General features: G+C 43.4%; 1 long non-coding RNA gene across 1 annotated transcript in view; it reads right to left on the minus strand.

The window, feature by feature from the left end:
* The window catches only part of LOC148534607 (uncharacterized), a 76184-nt gene that overhangs the window by 1224 nt on the left and 53460 nt on the right, over positions 1-21500 (minus strand). The window contains exon 2 of the long non-coding RNA XR_015877207.1: positions 547-612. This is a non-coding gene — a long non-coding RNA (uncharacterized LOC148534607). The remainder of the gene's footprint in view (positions 1-546; positions 613-21500) is intronic.

Here is a 21500-nt window from a genome sequence, read left to right on the forward strand (position 1 = left end):
ATTAATTTTTGAGTTTGAGTTTCACATATATAAAAAACAAAACAGGTACATTGAGTAGTGACTGCAATAAAGTGACACAACAGGTGTATCTGCATGATAAATGCTACGTTACAGTGACATCGCTTATAATACTGTAACATGGCATTTGGCATGCAGATACACCCGCTGTCTGTCAAAAAAATATAGGAATGCTGCATATCATTGGAATCAGCAGAAGATGCTTGTGTATTCTTTTTCCATTGATGTGCAAATAAAACACATTGTTACAATTAAAATGTCTATAATATAAAAATAACCATAAAAATTATAAGGCCTGTTTAACATGCAAGGAGGCTATGTATGTGTACAAATCTCTATCATTACCTTTTAATTAATACTTTAAAATAAATAATATATGTAGAACATAATTTTGAGATTTCTATTGTTGTAGACTTTAATGTCACAATACTAAGGTTAATTAAGTAATGTGACATTGTTTATAAATTCAAAACTTAAAAAAAGAAAAAAACTGTGTAAGTGGGTTTTTGAAACGTTGGCTTAACTCACCAGCCTGCTCCATTGACCTTTCCATGCGAGGTCTTTTAGGAGTTCTTGACCTCCTTGGTGCAGCAGCTGTGTTTTAATAAAATATAAAAAAATGAGATTAGACAAAAACAAATAAATTTGAAACAATGGCCCGTACTGAATTTGAAAGGACGCAAAAAGGACACCCGCCAAAACTGAAACAGGCGAAAAATCCTGTCAGATTGGTGTAAAACAGCCTGACACCCCCCCAAAAGATACACTGACATGGGGGATCACTATGAGCCGTATTCAATTTGATTCGCACCCGCGATACTTTTCCGCCTGCAAAACAGGCGAAGTAGGCGGAAAGTCTGGGAGGCGGAAAAGTATTGCGCGTCCCTGCGATACTTTTCCGCCTGCTATACAGGCGAAATAGGCAAAAAGTCCATGAGGCGGAATAGTATCATGGGTGCGAATCAAATTGAATACGGGCCCAAATTGAATATGTCCTAATCATGGGAGTGCCTACAGGTGCATACCCACTACACCATTTAAAATGAAAAAAAAAAATGGGATCTACAATACTTTTAAAAAAAGACAGTGAAAAGTAGTAACATTTGTCTCACCACGACGCCTAGGGGTTGCTGGCCGGTCAGTGTCTACAATATGTGGACCTGGAAAAACCTCAGGAGCAAAAACCGGCCTCAGCTCCTGTTTATATGGAGTGAAGTGAACTCTCACTGCTCGTCCTCCTCCTGTCATGCGTCGCTGCCTATACTCCTCAGCCATTTTCTCTTTTGTGTTCCTTTTAATATCAATATAGTGCTTTTTGATATTTTTAAGGTCACGCCGGTATTCACTCACTGCATTCACTACATCAGTGATGTTATGCCACATCTCCTTTCACCGCACTGTGACTGTGCCCCAAGTAGGTTTGGAAAAACAGGTACTATTGCACGGACCAGGGCGCAATTTTCATCATAACTGAAGCGTATATATTATGCCCACTACATGTTTTCCCAGGGGCTGGGGGTGCTTCAGATTCCAGCTCCTGCGCTTCCTGCTCCACACTCTCCTGCTCCTCCACCTCTTCACTGCTCACCTCCTCACTGCTCACCTCCTCACCAATATCAGGTTGCAGTACAACCTCCTCCTCCTCTTCCTCCACCATCCTGGCTACCCTCCTTGCTTTTCTGGATGCCATGCTGCAGCACAATAACAATACAATTGTAGGCTTTTTTTATACTCTCTCTCACCACTCCTTCACAAAACTCCTCAATACCTTTCAAAGGACACAATGGAGGATAGGAGTTTATATAGGGTGTGTGAGATAGGCATCAGGAGACTTTGGAGCGCCAATGAGTGACTTTGTTTAAACTCGACAGAAAACTAAATGAAACTCGCATTCCGGTTGGTACAAAAAAACGCATACTTCCGGATCTGTATTCTCGCGAGAACACACATGCGAAATTGCAATTTGGCGACAAAAAAATCACACCCCTTTACATCGCGCGAGTTGTATGGGAAACACGATCAAAACAAATGTGCAAGAATGTGCGAGTTTAGAAATGACTAAAAACTCGAACTCTATTACATCCTGCCCCAGATAGACAATAGGTCGAGAGGGACAAAAGATCAACACACAAAAGGTCGACATGGAAAGAGGTCAGCAGGTACAAATGGTTGACAGGGTCAATAGTTCAACATGAAAATGTTCGACGTGTTATTTTTTTTTACTAACCATAATCTTCAACCTAACCCTCCCCTTGGTGCCTAACCCTAACCCACCCTCCTGGTTATATCAGGTCTCCTAATATTTATTAAAAGACTTTTCAAATAACACTTTGTTGTCATGCCTGGGAACACCTCATAGCAAAGCAGTTACTTTTTTTAATCTCATACTTATAATTGAAGTTTAGTACTTTACCTCAGATGTGTCATTATTAAGTCCATTGAAGCACATGAATAAATGAGTAGAGAAGGAGGGAGGGGATCAAAGAGAAGAGGAGAAGAGGAGAGAGGTAGTGACAGAAGCCAATAAGAAAGTAGAGGGGAAGGGCAAAGGGTCAATCAGAGAGGAGTGGTGACAGAAGCCATTAAGAAAGGAGTGAACAGGGGCAAAGAGCCAATCACAGGGTAGAGAGTGGAAGGAATTAAAGAGGTGAGAAGTGAATGTAATCAATCTGTCAGGAAATGGGAAACAACAGAAGATGATCACAGAGGAGAGAGGGCCGGCAATCTGGACAGCTTGAGCAAGCATGAAATGTAGAAACAGATCTCAGATCCGTAACTTATTTAGGATATAGAGCAATCTGACCCGGTGGGTCAGATTGCAGCAGGTACAGACGGTCCTTGGCTCTTTTCATTTTGCATGTTGGATCATACCGATGTGGCAGGTGTTTTGCTGTAAGCTTTAGTGTGCCATTGCGGGGTCTCCAACACGCATTTCAGTGTCTGGCTTTTGCATGAAATCCGGAATGACCTGCGTGTGTGGGCTTTGTTTTTGGTTGATTTTAATTTGTAGCTGCTTTGGCCCTTGGAGCCAGTTGACAATGTTGAGTTACAGTTGTTTACCGATGTTGCTGGTTCAACTGGCTTTGTGTTCTTTCATGGGGAATGGCGTACTGCTCCATGGCCTGCGTCATGCTATCATGTGGTTTTCAATCCAATCTGCTGTTATTGGAACTCTTTCTGATAATAGTGGCAGTGGAATTGTGTGCTGATAGGTTGTCTAATCATGTGACAATCTGGGAGTGGTGCACATAATTAATAATCAGCATTCCCCTTCTGACTGTTGAGGTTTCTGGTTTTGAAGTGTTTGAGGGACAATATTGTTTTTCTGGCACGACATGTTCTGGGGATTGAGAATGGGATAGCGGATGCTCTGTCCCATTTTCAATTTGATAGATTTTGGCATATGGCCCCTGAGGCTAATCCGATTGGGGGGACTTGTCCATCTTCTGTCTGGCAGATTGTCGAGTCGAAATAGTGGGGCTGGCACTGAGGTCCCTGGCTCCGTCTACTTTGCGGGTTTATGAGGCTGCATGGCGCGACTGGGAAGCTTATCAGGTTAGGCACCATTCTGCAGGTAAGTCTCTAAATCAGTACTTGGTTGGGTTTGTTCTGGGCCATTATCAGTGGGGTCAGTCTAAAGCAGCCATGTCTTCTGCTCTAGCATTGATTTCTTTTTTCTCCTGCTTTCATCGTGGTCACAACCACACAAGTCTTTTGTGCTGATTAAGGCGCTTAAGGGTTGGGCTAAAGAGGCGACTTTGAAGCTGTTTTGTTTCAGTTATCATTTATGTTAGCTTTCTTTGGCGTGTGCTGGGTTAGCGAACTAGTAGCATCAAGAAAGGGGTCTGCTGACTCTGGTTTGTTGTATCAGTACATGGTGCTTCAGGCCGGGGCTGTCCTTTGTAAAATCCCCCATTCTAAGATGGATCAGTTAGGTCGGGGCGCTGGGTGACCATCAAACCTGATTCTAATGCTGAGATTTTCCCTTTGCACTTGGCTGGTTTGTATTCAGGGCTGCGACCACTGGGCAGCTCCCGATGGTTGTTGCATGGTGACTCCTCCCCCTTGACTAAGTTTCAGTTTGCTGCTGTGCAAAAAGGCACGGTTTGGGGCAGATGGGTTTTAACATTACGCAATACGGCACTCCTTCAGTGTTTGGGCTGCTACCTGCGTGGTGGCTAGCGGGTTACCTCCATCTGCCATCCAAGCTATTGGTCGGTGGAAATCATCCGCTTCTAAATCGTACTGTATGTTAGATGTGATACGCTTTAAGTTGTGTTTTTTTCTGCCCAGAAATGTTGTTTAACCGCCAGTTTTTGAATGGCTAGCATTCAGAAAGTGGAGATGTGAAGGGATTTAAAATTTTTCATCTGAGGGGGCCTCAATTCAATTTGCTTATAGTCCTTACAGCTCACAGGAGGTTTTTTTTATTTTCCTTTTCACTTGGCTATTTCTACTAACATCTCCTTCTTGGTTACCACTTTGTCTGTTATCATATTTTACTGATACTGACGTTTTTAGTTGTTTGTTTACTTTTACAGCTTTGTCCATGTCTTCTGAGCAAGTGTGGCTTGTTGGCCACTCATTTATTTATTGGGCTGAGAGGCATGGGCTGGCTAGAAAGGCATCCTTGTTGTTAGGTGGTCACTAGGTTCGGTGGTTGGGGTTCCAAGGTCTGCGATAGTCGGCTCTGTTGGACCTTCTGTTTCAGTATGAGTGGTGCTGGGGGTGCCCGTCCTGATTGGTGATTCATCTTGGAGGCAACGATGTTGGGCAGTTCAGGGGCATTGATTTAATATAGTGGATAAAGGCTGACTTGGTTACCCTTTTCTCTCAGTGGCTTGCGGTGCACTTAGTGTGGTCTGAAATTGTCCCTCGACATGTGTGGAGGGGTTCAAGGGACCTTTTTGCTTTGGATAAAGCTCACAGGAAGATCAATAAGGCAGTTTCACGTTTTGTTTCCGGGTCTGGTGGTTTGGTGGTGTGGCACTCCCGTTTACGCTTGGAAAATGCACATTTTTTTCATCCTAATAGGATGCATTTGTCGGAGTTAGGGTTAGATGTGTTTTTGGGTGAGGTGTTTTCTTTTGTGGATTTGGTTTAGTGTTTTGATTTGGGTGGCAGGCTGTGGTTCTTGGAACCTGGAGGTGGGAAGAAGGTGCTACAAACCAGCGGCCACGTAAGCTGTAAGGAACCGTTGTGGAGCACATACCCTTTGACGGGTCGCTAGTATGGCCTACCTCTATGGGAGGACTTTGGACATCTGTCTCTGCGGACGCGCTCGTACTATGCTGTATTTTAGGGGTTGCGAGTCTTCACAGCTCAACTTACATTGCCCACGGGGGGGGCGTATCAGTCGCTCCTTAATATTGGTTAATAATCATGTGGCTGGAGCTGAGTCTTTGTAGCATCCTTCTTTGCCTCCAAAATTCAGTAAAACCTAAGGGGCATACTTTCAATAATATTGTTTATTAATTGCAATAAAGTTATGGACGTTATTTACTTTGTTTGATAGGTACCAGCAAGTTGTGTGGTAATGTTGTATACTGTAAACTGCAAGGTAATGGGGGGACAACAAGATTTCTGAAGGCAAGCTTACTGTCCTGCATTGGTAAGCTCGTTTTCCACTTGCATATTAGTTAAGTGAGATACAGCTGGGCATATGTATAATGTAAATATTTAGAAAACATGATATTAACAATGAGCTATGTCTATTGGAAAGGGAGATTACCTAAGTTCATACGATTAGAACTTTTGTCTAAATCTATGGATGCTGTTACATACAGTACTTTTCAATTCTAAAGTATTAACATTAATTTTCTGCACTAAAATGTCACCGGATAGCCAGATTATGGAAGTTTAATGCTCTCCTCAGGCTTAGCGCATGGTACAGTATGGTGACTAAATGGACATTATATGAAAACAATGTAGAGGTATTTATGGTATTTTCTACCAGGACCTTGTCTGCCTATCTCTCCTCATTGCTTTTTAGGAGCTTGAAATGTAAAAACTCCCTGCAGGTAAATACAAACAGCCGAAGGCAGCAGCTGTCACCTGTCTGTCTCTGTGTCCACTTGAACAGCTCTGAGGCATTGTTAAGGGATAGCAGTAGCGCCATGCTGGTCATTAGCAGTGACACAGTTTGTCATAAAAGAAAAACAGGTAGGTAAACACTTAGCTAATGACTTCCCTATCTTCCAGTACACAAGAGACTAGTTTAGGTAATGCTGGTGCCAGGTATACACAGCACCATACATATACATTATTATATGTGGCACTCAGTGATTCCAATGGTTCCTAACCCTAACTTGAAAAAAATCAGTCCAGGATTAAATCAAGAAATATATCTTTATGTTATATTACATGATTGCCTTTCTGATCTAAAGATGTTAATGTGTGGTCATTGCAGAAAGGCTTACAGCAGCAGATTATGCAAATAGTTATTGAATGTGTAATGAAGCAACATTGATCTACTGCAAATACATTTCTGCTGTAATAGAAATGTTTGTATTCATAGCAAATATACAATACATTGCATATACTGTAGTGTGATTTTGTGCACATTGTAGATCATGTACAGTTGAGTATAGTATATGGACAGACCTGATTTCATGTAATATTGAATTCCCCAGTCCCACTTACCTAGAATCTCTGCCCACTTCGGCCTACTGTACTTTTTGTTTCTTTCCTGAACTGCTCATCCTGCCCACTGTAACCTATGTAGTGTGCCCTAATGTGGCTGTCGTGCCTGGTACTTTCAAAGGCAGAATGAACAACCCATTGAAGTCGCTTTTCTTTTTATCCTTGTGTCTTATTTATATGTATTGCTTAGTTTGCACATTGTAGCCTATGCAGTGAAGCCAAGATGGCTGCCTTGCCTTGTACTCTCTTGTGTAGAATGAACAGGGGCAAACGCAGGATTTGTAAGTGGCACTGGAGGTCTTATGAAAATGATTCACTATTTATCCTTAATGTTTTTGCCTCTCAAATGGCATGCCATCGGTCTCTGGCCCTTGAAACGGGGTAGTTCTCTATCAGATTCAATTATTGGCCATAAGGCTTTACTTGTGTGCTGTATGACTGGGCTTGATGTTGAATATCAGTTTTTCCAGGTGACAACTGGATCCTTTTTCTTGGATGTAGATTGTAACAAAGATTCTATCATTAGTTTCAGGACCTCCTCCTTCTGTTGCTTTAATAATTTAAGATTGTACCCTCTGTCGCCAAACTCCGCAATTATAAGATCGATTGCTTCTTCTACTGCCAGAGGATCACTTGTAATTCTAGAAACCCTAATCATTTGTGATCTGGGGAGACCTCGTTTCAACAACGTGGAATGATGGCTTGTAGCAAGTAGCAGGTTATTTGTATCCGTTGGCTTCGAGTAGACACTGGTGACAATATTTCCATTAACTATGGTTATCCTTAAGTCCAAGTAGTTTAGAGATTGTGGGTTATATTTCAAGAGCCAGAGACCGATGTCTTGTACATCCTCATTCATCATCTATATCATCATATGCCCCCTGTGGTTTTTACTACATGGGCAAAACCACCAGGACAATGCAGGAGAGGATGGCACTACACTGTTCTGCCATAAGGTAAGCATTGGCAGGCAAAACAACAGACCAGCCGGTCGCAAGACATTGCGCAGAAAATGGCCGCAGTTTGGTGGCATGTCAGCAATAAATCCGCGACCATATCCCCAAATCACTAAGAGGAGGGGATAGAGCAGGTCAGTAGCTTTGTCTAGAGGCTATGTGGATCCTAATATTGAACACCATTACTCCTAATGGATTAAATGATAAAATTTGCTGGAATGCATTGAGACAGGTTCCAATGACTGAATGTATATACTGTATCTAGTAGGTTCCCCAAAAATGTGTTTCTGTATTACTATATGAATTCCTATTGATTAATAACATGGATCTATCATTTAGATACAATATCTGGGACCTTAATGCGTCTATTAGCAAGTTTTTTTTTACCAGTTCTCTTTGTACTTCCCACTATGATAGATAATTGCTTTTCTTGTGTGCTTTTTGTTAATGTTGCTAATGTGGTGATGGTTTGAGCACTTATGATTAAATATATGCTTTGCCTCAGGGGCAAGGTGCGGCCAGGCTGCATCCTGTCACCATGGAAACAGGAGAATGCGGGGTGCCAACACGTCATCACAGGGGGTAGCGCCATGTAATGTGCAGCCACTGGTGGCTCCCGAGGCTCTGTTGAACACTTAGGAGTGATGCTGTATGAAGGTAAGATTATGTTTTTTGTATTTCTTGTTACCTTGACAGAAAGTCACAATAGCCCTGAAATAAATAGCGAATAGTTTTCATAAGACCCCCAGTGCCGCTGCCTGTTTTTTCTATTTACTTATTGTTGCAGAAGACATGGGGGCAGCATTGTATCTATGGAAGGAGTGCTGGACCATTTGGACTTATATATATATTTGTGCAGTATCACCAGAGGTGGCACTGGTGAGCAGCAGATTCTGTGTGGGGCAGGGGAGATCTGCCCACACAGACTAGAAAAGCATTGTGGGAAGATGCCTAATTGCTGCCTTGTGGCTAGAGCTCAGGTGTGGGCTGATGAGAAGGCAGACCAGTCAGGCTGCTGTGGGAAACAATCTATGTGGGATTGTGGCAGCCAGAGAGCCCAGTGAAGCTAAGTGAGCCATTGGGGGCCAGGAGGCCTGTGTCTGGACCTTGCAGGAGACAAGGGGGGACAACAAACTCTCGGACTGTGTGACGTTGGAGCAGTAAAGCTGCAGGCTGAGGAAGCCAGGGCCTATATCTGTATGATACAGGGAAGGCCACCAGGACTGTTATTGGCAGACTAGATGCACCATTGATAGAGAGGGTTCAAGAAGTGAGATAGTGCCCAAAGAGAGGGCTAGGTTGTCTTTTATTTCTTGCTGCTCAAATGCCATTTTCAAAGAGGACAATTCACTCTGTAATTTCTTTTCAGTTTGTTCATGAACATTTCTTTCATCAGTTAATTGCTCCATTAAGTCATCAACCTTCCCAGCAAAATACGCATTACCTTCATTCAAAACTTTACGCATATTGTCAAATTCTTCCAGGCTGATATAGCCCTCATTGGACGGACCTTGCACCATACACTGACCATACACATCTCTGGAAGCTGCCCATTCAGAGCTCACAGAAAGACAAAGCTCACTGTCTCACTTTAAAAAAAGAAAGGAATAATTGTGCACTGTGGGATGGATTGGCCTGGTAGGTATCTAGGTACTCAGAAATTCCCCATGCGTGTGCTACTGATGAAGAATTCATGGCACTGATGATTTTGCAAGGATCTTGCCTAGTATTATTATCTCTGCTATTATGTGTCATCTCTTCCAGGTATTGCCTATTCTGCCCAATGTAATCCTATTTAGTGCATATAAAAAAGGCTACCTTACAAGGATTCTTCCTGGGTAGGATCAGAACTGATGACCCAAAATGGCTGCTTCACCTTTGTATTATATTCATGGTTTCTGCATTTTATGCCAATCTAAGCCTCTGTATTTTGTTCATGGTTTCACATTGTAAGATTTATACTGTATATTCACTAGCTGAAGTACCCAGCATTGCCCGGGTTCAAATCTTCAAGCATACATGCTTACTCTCCTGGAAGTCGCGGGAGGCTCTAAATTTTTCGAGTAACCCCCCGAACCCCCGGTATAGTAAGCACTTCTCCCGCATTCCTGCCCACTTCCTAGTGAAGTGGGCAGAATGGGGAGAATTTTCACAAAGATCAGAGGTCCCTGAGTAGGGGACGGGGCTTAATATTCTATAAGAATTGCGTCATTTGGCCGCGCCCACTATTTAAATATGCACTATTTGCCGCAATTTACTGCGAGGGGACGGGGCTTAATTATGCAAATTGTCAAACCCTGCCTCCATCGCCACCCAGAGAGGAAAAATGAAAAGTAGGCAAGTACATCTTGAAGTTATTAAGTTGTATTATGTGATGTCGTCCAAATCCATCCAGTGGAAGGCCCAGAACAGGCTCCCTCGGTTAAAGTTCTGCCCGGCGCACTCCGCCATGAGGTCTGACCAGGACCCCAACTACTTAATTAGGCAACCCAGACCAATTGCCACTCCTCTGTGAAGTTTTCATCCAAATCCATCCAGTGGAAGGCCCAGAACAGGCTCCCCGGGTCAAAGTTCTCCCCAGCGTACATCAACGGGAAGTCCGACCGGGACCCTATCCCCACTAAAACCTGGCCAGGATCCAACTGTACTACCTCGCGTTGGTTTCATCCCAATTGGTGCAGGGGTGCCTGAATGTAAATCCGGACAAACAAACAAATATTTGTCGCTCTGACGCTTTGTTGCATTGTCTCTATATGGTCTAATAGATTACTTTTTTGATACTAAATAACTATGTAAGATTTGGCAGCATTACCTTGAGAGCTGTGAAAGATATTCACCAACAAACCAACAAAGAAACAAACTTCTTCTTTTATAGAAATAGATTATAATAAAGTGATAAGTGGGTAACATAGAGTATAGAAATGTAAGGCAATTGTCAACTTTTGAACAACCTCCCTCTTTATGACCTGCTCCCCATACAGCAATGTTCCTCCCTCTGGAGCCTTCGGCTGATAGCAAGACCTCACTATTTATGTAAATGCAACTGACAGCACGAGATATCTCAATTTATCCTAATTCACCAGATCATAACAGAGCATTTACTGCAGGGATATATTTATCTAAAAATAGAAAATCCTTTTATATCACTGGTTAGTGACTCAGAGAATGATATTTAAATTTGGGGATTCCGTCTGGATGTCTACAGTCACTATGTTGACAGTGACTCTGCGGACACCAGAAAGCTGACGTGGTTTAAATGCTATTTACATCATTTTAACTGTGAAGACATTATAACTTTAAACATGCTGCTTTTGGAGTTCATTATTTAAGGCACCTATTAATTCTTTGTGGCAATTATGCAAAATAGTTATTACGAATAACACCAGGAGAAGGTAGTCATTTTGTCGGTGGTGATGAATTACCCCTACGCTCAAAGCACAGCCTTTCCTACTTTCAAATCAGCTTCCCAGTAGCCCTGACAGTTGATCTGTAGACCATTACTGGCAAGTAAGTTCAACCAAGCAGGGGGAGGAGGAACTACTGTATGTCGCTATCTTCCCAATGTTTCAGAAATTTGGTTAGCTGTATTGTTGTACTTGGAAGCCAGTGTCTAGCAAATCGGCTAAATAGGACCCCAGTGAAAGGCATTTTCTCATGTACTAATGCCACCATTCTCCTAGAAGTGAACCTATGCTGTGGCTCCCCCCTGAGGGTAGTTCTCAGCCCTAGGGATCTTGGTGTTTAAATTCTCTGGTTGCTGACAATTCCACTCAACACATCCACTGCGGATACAGCGTTGGCATATGGGCCTACCCTGAGAGTTGTCTTTCCGAACTCCTAGAGGTATTCCATCTAGGATTGAATTGTGATCTTTGTTCAGAACGTCATGACTTTCTCTGAGGCAGTGTTTGCTCTTTTCTTAGATCATTCAACACTCTGCATATTTCCATGAGACCTTGGGTTAATTCTGCAATCTGATTTTTCTACACTGAAAGACAATCTACTCCTTTTCTTAAACTAACTTCATAAGTACTTTTGGAATGTTGATGTTCGGCCAGTAGGGAGGGAGGAACTTAAAAACTTTGGTCTAGCCCCAGAATTCTAATAACAGTATCTTTAAATTCTAGAAATGATTATGAAGTCTAATCATCCACAAGTATGTAATTACAGCCTTCCAGAAACCTCTCTCAATGAATTGATTGACCAATATCTCATATTCTTCTTGGATTTTGTTAGGATTCTACATTAGCATTGCCTGCAGTGACTACTGCAAGCTGAGAATAAACTCAATGATTCATGTGGTTGCTGCTTTCTGACATACAAATGCATTTTAGGCTCAAATACAGTTCGTGAGTCAAATATGGTGGATGTCACAACTGGGAACTAGGGATATCTCTGTAGAGGTAAAGAACCAGGGGAATAGGGTGGTAGAGCAGCAACTGACAGGGCTGACAGTGATAATGTCTTCCTATTGTGGCCAAACCCAGGATTGGCTAGACCTGCCCAGAGGTGCGGACTCTAACCCACTTGGTGGTCTTCTCCAGTGACCCCTCCTATTGGGATTTGGCTTTCGCCACACCAAGTGAGCAGGTCATGGCCCTCTGGACAGGTACCTGGGAGTGGCAGAAGACAGAGATATAATACTAGAAATGAAATAGCATTGAGAATAATTAGAAACATAATAACACTGGAAATTACTAAAACTGTTGTATCACTGGAGATTACTACCAATGAGACAGTATTGGGAATAACTAGAAATGGGATGGCACTGGGAAACATTGAAAATGGAGTGGCACTGGAAATACTGGAAATGAACCAGACATAGGCTTGCTCTGGGAAACATGCGAGATCATGAGACTGATTTGCTGTAATGATGAATGTATAGCAAGTCCAAACATTGAATGCTGTAATAAAAACTGGAGATCCAGGCGCAGCCTCATTCAGAGTAACACTGGAGTTGCAGACGTGGAAGTGCTTTAAAAAGCATCAGAGATCCAGATGTAGACTTGGTCCAAGAAAGACTAGAGAACAATGTGAGAGCTGAACGTATAACTCAGGGAAATCAGCATGAGAGGTGAAACTAGGAACACTGGTAATCAGCTTAACAGCTGAAACATGAATCACAGACAATCAGCATGAGAGCTGAACAGCACACCAGAAATCAGCATGAGAGCTGACACTTATAACGCAGGGAATCCGCATGGGAGCTGAACTGCACACTGGAAATCTGCATGAGAGCTGAGAAATATAAAACAGGGAATCAGCATGAGAGCTGAACTGCACACTGGAGAGAGAATCACTGGAAGTTGAAAATAACAGGGAGCCTGGAGTGAATCAATAGTACTCAGTCACTGGAACACTGAAGACATGAAGTAAATGAAGAAATTAAGTGGTCAGACTTCCTGTTAATGGAGTCAGACCTAAATACCCCTAGGCTGTTGGTCATTGGATCAGGAGATCAGCTGAGTGACCGCAGGACTACCATTGGGAGAGACTAGTCAGGTGATATCGACCAACATGGCTGCGCCCATGCCCGCCACCACGGGAACCAAGACACACACAAGCCCTAGCAGACCCTGGGGAGAAAACTCAGCCACCAGTCACCTCCACTCCCAGCAACTGAACACCTAAGCCCAAGGACGCCAGCGCGGAGTTGAGTAGCAGCCGATACCAGGCCGCATCCTGATAGTGGACAACTTCTCAGATATGTCTCTTGCAATTCTTTGCGCACTAGGGCCATGAGTTGACTTCTCAGAGAGCAGGGTCCTTTATTTGTCTAATCAGTATCTTTACTTTTTGCAGATCACTGAGGGGATAAAAGTGAATCATGGACTGCAGTTTGAACTTTTGAATTTATTCAATATACTGTTACTGGACATTTTCATGTCCACAGAATAAATTTGTAGCCATGGCATCCAAAAGTAGTAAGGCATGGTAATTGAATTGATTGCTATGGCAGTAGTCTTGGCTGGGTCCATCTTCTCATCCAAGTGGCACCTCTAAGGATGGTACTTCCCGAATGATGCTCCAGCCACTGCATTTCACATAGAAATGCATTGGCTGAACGCTCATAGGCTGATAGAGGTGAGCCTCCACATGTCAGCCAATAAGTGGTTCCCCCATTGACTTCAATGGTGGAAATCCACTCTAGTAACCTGAAGTCAATGAGGGGTAACCGCTCATTGGCAAAGGTGAAGGTTTGTCTCTCTCGGCCAAGGAACGTTCATTCATGTGGATACCAACAGGGAACAAACAGGACCAGAACCAAGGGGTAGGTGAGTATGATTTTTTGTTTTTTTTACAGGTACCGATCTGGATTCGACTGGAGAAGGAAATACACCAGCGCTGGGGACAATGTAAATATGTAGTGTAAATGCAGGTGTGAGTTTGAGTGAGTGAGTGAGTGCGTGATGTGTAATAAAATATTGCAACCTTCGGTGAGTGAGTCTTATCTTTTTTTAATATTTAGTTTACAGGTGAATATGAGGTACCAGCAGACCCTTAATATCCTACATGTTGGTACTAGTGGTTCTTCAAGTACCAGCATGTGGGAGGAGGCTTTCTGGGACCTGTATTTCTCCTGTAAAGGCCAATATTATTTTAACTATTTTTTACACTATCAACTTGGCACCAACTGCCCAGGGTTTCTGGGGATAGCCCAGGGCTTCTGCCCAGGCCTTGGGTACCCTGTGGGGACACCTTTATTCGGGGTACCCAGTACCTGGGTATTCCCAACCTAGGCTGACTAGTTAGGGGGGGATGAATTTTACATCTGAGGGTAACCAATCAAGTGTGTCCCCTGGCTGTACCCCCCAGCTAGCGGTGCTCCGTGCTGGTTCCAAAAATATGGGGGAACTCTACTCATTTTGTTCTCCATATTTTTAGAACCATGACTGGTCCAAGAACCCGGTGGTGGTTCATTAAATACAGGGGAGCCCTACACATTTTTCCCCTGTATCTTTTGAACCAGGACCGGCTCAAATAGTTTTGGGGGGAACCCCATGCCGATTTACTTCTAACTTTTAACTTTTTTTACATTTTACACACAGAAGCAAGCACGGTTCTGCTTCTGTCAAACTCACACCTTGTAATGAAACTTACATTACAAGGTGCGAGTTTGCCCTCAATTTAACCTGCATGAACTCACATGCCAGTCAAACTTGCACCCTATTACATTTGTGAGTTGCGGGACAAACTCGCACCTACAAGCTGTAAGAGTAGGTGCAAGTTTGTTTTCGCAATTTAACTTACTGTACACCCTACATTTATCCCTTTATTAAATTTTTACACACAGAAGCCTTCACGGATCTCAATGATCTGTGAAGGCTTCTGTAAAACACGCACCTGCTCAGGCTAAACTCGCTAGCCTGAAGCACATCACTTATTTTGTGAGCTTTATTAAAGCAGTTATGTGGGAGTTAAAAACTCGCACTCTATTACATTGGGAGAGTTATATGTTTTCCATGGGAAAACATCTGGATGTCAGTTTGGCCGTTGCGGGAATGCGAGAAACATGAGACTTTGCATGTTCGCGCACTTTATTCCATGTGCGAAACTCACATATTTTTACAAATCGCACCAAATTACATTTAGCCTTTCATGTGATAATCGCAAAAAGATAATATATTAATACATGATTTTCAAACAATACATTTAATGGAATGCAGCTTAAATCCCAGCCGTTGGGATGCCAGCAATCAGATTGCCAGTGCTGGAATCCCGACACCAGTCAGAATCCCAGTGCCAGCATCCCGACCACCAGCATTCTGACGGTTGTAGTGAGGTTAGGGGGAGGGTTAGGGTTAGGCACTAGGGAGGAGGTTAGGTTTAGGTTGCGGGGTGGTGGGGGGTTGGTTTAGGTACTGGGGAGGGAGGGTTAGGTTTAGCCCTGTCGGGATGCCAGTATCGGAAATCTGACTGCCGGATCCCGAGCGTCCGCATCCTGTACCCAACCTCATGTAATAGTTTGCAAAATCCATAAAAAATACACCTCAGAATTTCATTTGATTTGGAACCTGATACTAGAAAGCAATATTGTTTTGCTTAACACTAATTAACCCAAATCAGTATAGAAACCTCCTAGTCAATCCTGAACAAGTTCCACACTAATATCAGTAATGTTCTACAGCAATATCAGCAGAATCAACCTCATTCTGAAGATGTGCGACACACACAGAAAAGTCTCCTCCCACAGAGTATATTAATTTGAAATATATATTTTATCACCTGTCAGAAAGGTGTAGAACACAGATAGGAGGGTAGGGCATACGGAGATATGAAGAGGTCGCCCAAGCCTGATAAAAGGAGGGGGCATTACAAGCTGCAAATTTACATGCAAAATGCTTTTTCGCTTGACCAGTCCAGTGGTGAAGGAGTTAACCCTGGACAAATGAAGCTGGTCGTTTTTCTTTTCCCGCTGCCGTTCCCCTGTCACCGAGAACGGCAGAATTGCTCTTTCAGCTGATGTAGAGCAAGCAGAAAATGCGATTATACTAATGGGCCTTTCATGGATGGAGATTTAAGTGGCAGGAAGTTAAATTTGTATTACCACCCGTGGCTGCGTAAATGTCGCCCCCCCCGCACTTACACTCGCATTAAAACAATGTGTTCGCCAAAATAAATAAATATCTAAAATAAAGCTATTACAAGGAGATGAAATTCACGTGATTCATTTCTCAAGAACCATAGATAAGGTGTGTAGAAGATTCAGGAGCAGCAACCGTCAAATCGCCCCTTCATCTTACCACTAGAGTGATATGGCAATTAGCTGCTTTACGCTGCCATGTTCAGCAAATGTGCAATGCTTGTACACTTATACACAGGCATAAAAATAAACTGACTTTAAATTGATAGCCAAGTCAGCTTGAACACTTTACACTAAAATAATTAATTTACACTAATCTGGAACTAGTACTGCAGAAACTTTTCCATGATTGATTAAATGTTATTACAAGAGATGTGCACCATGTTTTGGTTTTGTTTCTAAATCATCGTTGTGTTTTGGTTTTGGGAAAACCGCTCTCAAGTGTTTTGGTTCTGTTTTGTTTTTGGATTTCTTTAGAAATTGATGAAAACTACATAGAGCCTATTTATCTCCCCATAGGAGTTTCTTGATAGGATCCTCACCAAACTCAAATTGTTGTAAGTGTGGAGCTCAGTCAGCAGATTTGTATCATTGCCTTTGGGCAAGCTCCATAATTCGTGGTTTTTGGCTTCAAGTGCATGCCTACTCCACTGCTGATTTGGTTAACTATGTCCCTTTTATGCCGGAATGGGCATTGTTTGGTATAATTCCCCCCAATATTCGTATTACTCAAGGTAGCAGATGCCTCTTATTGGCATTAAGTGCAGCGGCATGTAAGGCTGTTCTACAAACCTGGATAAACCCCCTCCCGCCCTCACTTTCTCTTTTTAAAGCCAAGTTACATTACTTGCTTAGAATGAATTGGGTTGAAGTCATCTTAGATAAGGACCTTAAAACTGAGAGATTCTTCCTTATGTGGGAAAGTTATATAGACACACTTTCCTCCTCTATGCGCTCCCAAATCCATAATAGTTTACAGAACTCGTCCTGGTACCTGTTACAACTTGCAGCTAATGACCCTCCGATAAGATTGCAGTATTGATTTTTTCTTTTCAATAACTTTTTTTATGTACCTTTGGTGACGTACGGGGTGGTGGGGGAGGTGGCGAGCTATGCAGTTTATTTACATTTCTATTTCTATTATGTCATTACAATGATTTGTTGTACTATTCGAATTATTTTTTTTTTATGTATAGCAATTTTCCCATATGTAAAGTGAATATATGGATTATTCTCTTTGCTGTTCAGACAGTAGTATACACCACTTACACTACTGTACAACTATTGTGTTCATTGCTTTTGTATCATTGTTCATTGAGATATCTATAAATGTGACACTTGACGCTTCAATAAAAAATTTGTTTTAAAAAAAAAAGAAATTGATGAAAACGGCTAAAATCATGTATTTTGGACTTGTTTTGTTCCTATTAGAGATGTGCGCCAACCCTCGTGTTTTGGTTTTGGATCTGGATCTACCCTGGTTTTGGATCTGGATTGGTTTTGCCAAAACCTCACCTCCGTGTTTTATTTTTGTGTTTTGGTTTTGGATCTGGATTTTTTCTTAAAAAATCATAAAAACAGCTAAAATCACATAAAATGGGCCTGTTTTTGTTCCTACAGTATAATTAACCTCAATAACATTTATTTCCAGTAATTTCCAATCAATTTTGACCACCTCACAATATTATTTGCTTCATCTAGTTAAGGCCAAAAGGTTGCATCCAGCTAGCTGGCTGACTAAGCTAAGTGACACAGTGGGCGGCACTAACATGTGGCAGTTCAGTTTCTAATTTCCAACACAGATACAGTGTGTTATACAGTGTGGGTTGGATACACCAATGGTGCACTTACTGTGACAGCAGTGTCGGCAGAGCGGGGTTGCTGACGGTGTCCTCAGTACATGTAATGGCAGTGCTGCGGTGCTGGCAGTGTCCTCAGTGAAGGGTACCAGTGATGTAGGCAGTGCGGGGGTGCCAGCAGTGTCTTTAGTGCACGTTTGCTGGCTGTGTCAGCAGTGCAGGGGTGCCAGCGGTGTCTAAGTGCAGGTTTGCTGGCTGTGTCGGCAGTGCAGGGGTGCCAGCGGTGTCTTTAGTGCAGGTTTTCTGGCTGTGTCGGCAGTGTGGGGGTGCCAGCGGTATCTTTAGTGCAGGTTTTCTGGTTGTGTAGGCAGTGTGGGGGTGCCAGCGGTGTCTTCTGTGCAGGTTTCCTGGCTGTGTCGACAGTGTGGGGGTGCCAGCGGTGTCTTAGTGCAGGTTTTCTGGCTGCGTTGGCAGTGCGGGGGTGCCAGCATTGTCTTTAGTGCAGGTTTTCCGGCTGTGTCAGCAGTGTGGGGGTGCCAGCAGTGTCTTTAGTGCAGGTTTGCTGGCTGTGTCGACAGTGCGGGGGTGCCAGTGGTGTCCTCATTGCAGGATTGCTGACTGTGTCGGCAGTGCGGGGGTTGCTGGCGGTGTCCTCAGTACATGGAATGGCAGTGTTCTCAGTGAAGGGTACCGGTGGTGTCGGCAGAGCGGGGGTGCCAGCGGTGTCCTCATTGCAGGTTTGCTGACTGTGTCGGCAGTGCAAGGGTGTTCTCAATGCAAGGTGTCGGCAGTGCGGGGGTGCCAGCGGTGTCCTCAGTGCAGGTTTGCTGACTGTGTCGGCAGTGCAGGGGTGCTGGTGGTGTCCTCACTGTGGGAGTGTCGGCAGTGTGGGGGTCACTGACGGTGTCCTCAGTATGTTGGGCAGCAGTGCAGTAGTGTCGGCAGCGGTGTTGTCGGCAGCAGGGGATGCTGCCAGTGGAGGTGCCGGCGGTGTCGACAGCAGGGGGTGCTGGCGGTGTCAGGCGGCGGGGGATGGCGGGAACCATCTTTTTTTACTCCTTTCTAGTGTTTTCAATGGGCTTAACGCTAATTTGCTGAGAGCCATGACAGACAGCTCTCTCAGCCAATCAGCGTTAAGCCCGGTGAAAACAAAATCTTGCGACTTGACAGAGGGGTCGCAAGGTTTTGCCTGGGGTGGGGATTCCGGGGCAGGCAGGGAGATCCAAGCTGCGCTCGGATCGCCTCGGATCCCCGAAATTCGTGTGGGTCCGGTTCTCAGGGAACTGGTCCCACTCATCTCTAGTGCCTATAGTATTATTAACATCAATAACATTCATTTCCAGTAATTTCCAAACAATTTTGACCATCTCACAGCACCTGAAATCACAGGGACTTAAATGCAAACCAATACACGCAAGATCCGGTTTTTATATCCGAGTTATGAACTTGGTGAGAAGACCCGAGTTGGGACTCAGTACTACTCGGAACCCCAAAGTGATCAAGCTGGGACTCGGTTTGACATAGAACCCCAAAGTTCGGGTGTGTTCTATTTTCAGCAAAACCGAACAACTCATCTTAGTTATTATAAAAAACTGAAAGCTCGTATTTTAACATCACTGACAAAGATAAGAATATTTCAAGCCTTTTTGAAACACTTTTGAAAATTTAAGTTTTTGACAAAAAATGGGCATTTAAGATAGGGTTTATTTATTAAACGCCTAATGCCGGAGAAATCACTGATTTCTATTATGCCAACATCATCCCCTTAGATCATTATTGGGCAGCGATATTATCCACCTTATTTATTACCAGGTACTTATATAGCGCACACATATTCCGCAGCGCTTTACAAAGAATATTTGGCCATTCACATCTGTCCCTGCCCCAGTGAAGCTTACACTCTATATTCCCTATCACATGCGCACACATACACACTAGGGTTAATTTGTGTTGGGAGTCCATTAACTTACCAGTATATTTTTGGGGTGTGGGAGGAAACCGGAGCACCCGGAGGAAACCCACTTATCAAACACCTAAAGCTTACCTCTTCAGAGCAGGCCAGATGGTATTATCTGCCATTTCCCACTGGTAATGTAATCATTACTGAGCATTCCTAGTAGTTTATAACAGGAAGTGAAGTCTTTTCATACTGCATTAAGGTAGTGGTGAAAAACCTTACATTAGGAAAGTGGTTCACCGTAAGAGCCTCTTTTCCTTGCAACAAGTAAAGTTTGTTAATAAATCAGAGCTAAGTAATGCAATAATAATAATTATTTATCATTGAATACCCCGCTAAATAAGAAATAGGCCCCCTAGTCTTGGCTTTCACATCCCACTCTCATTTGCATTCACTAGAGTACAACTCATGAGTCAGCCATGACCCCTATAAGCTTGTGCACATGCTTTCTTTGTCCTGTAACTGTCTTAGCTGAATTTGTTTTTTTCCCTATGTAGAAGCACATTAATGAAGTAACATTGGTAAAGATTACAGGCCTGATTCAGAGATGTACGTTAATGCCGTCGCCGCAGCTGCAAATTTGTACACAGCGGCTATGTGAAAATATTCAAATGTCGTAGCCGTCGGGTTTTGTATTGGGACGGCCATCAGCAGCTTTGCAATCCAAGCGCCCTAATACAAAGATGCAGCATTGGTCACAGATCAGTCTATAATCGGCATTCTCAGTAGCCCTATGGTCATGCAGAATGGTCGCAGGAACTCCACCTTGCCTCCCACAAACTGCCCCTGCTCTGAATAAATCTTTACTGCAAGCTACATCAGTGATGAAGCTTGACACATACACAGTGCGACTCAGACCACCGATAATCGCTCAGCTGTGTAAAAATCAGCATTGCACCCATCTCTATATCAAGCCCTATGTTAATAGTCTTTAATCTGTGTTGATTCCTGCAGTTTAAGACGTTTGTGTGCCTAGGGCTTGATCCAGAGTTGTAGGCTATTGTGACCCCACTGCGATCCCATACGCAGCTGCTATGCGAAAATATCAGCACCATGACAGGGCTAAATAGCGCCCTGAGGATGCTCTAATCAGCAGCACAGACAGCAGGGTGCCTGCCAGATGCGTCTAAAGCGCGCTACAGCGGAACTGCAGCAGTGATCCTGGCTTCAGGGTGCCGCTCAAAGTACCCTGCTAGCCAGAAGCAAGTGCCATGGGGTAATGGTGCCGCCCACAGAGCTCTGCACTCTATTCGGCGGCACCAGACACACACCCCTAGTTATGGCCCTAGAAATGACTACTTATTGAAAATATTAAGGGAGGGAGTACAAAACGTCAAGCATCAATCTGCAAATAATCCTATCCAGTGATTTCCAAACATTCTCGATTCACAGCACCCTAAAGTCTTAGGGGTATATTTACTAAAGTGAGTTTGTAGAAGTGGGGCTGTTGCCCATAGCAACCAATCAGATTCTACGTAACATTTAACTAGCACCTTCGAGATAATAGGTAGAATCTGATTGTTTGCTATGGGAAACATCTCCAC

This window comes from Taudactylus pleione, unplaced genomic scaffold, assembly GCF_031769625.1.
Source record: "Taudactylus pleione unplaced genomic scaffold, aTauple2 ptg000065l, whole genome shotgun sequence".
NCBI classification, from domain to species: domain Eukaryota; kingdom Metazoa; phylum Chordata; class Amphibia; order Anura; family Myobatrachidae; genus Taudactylus; species Taudactylus pleione.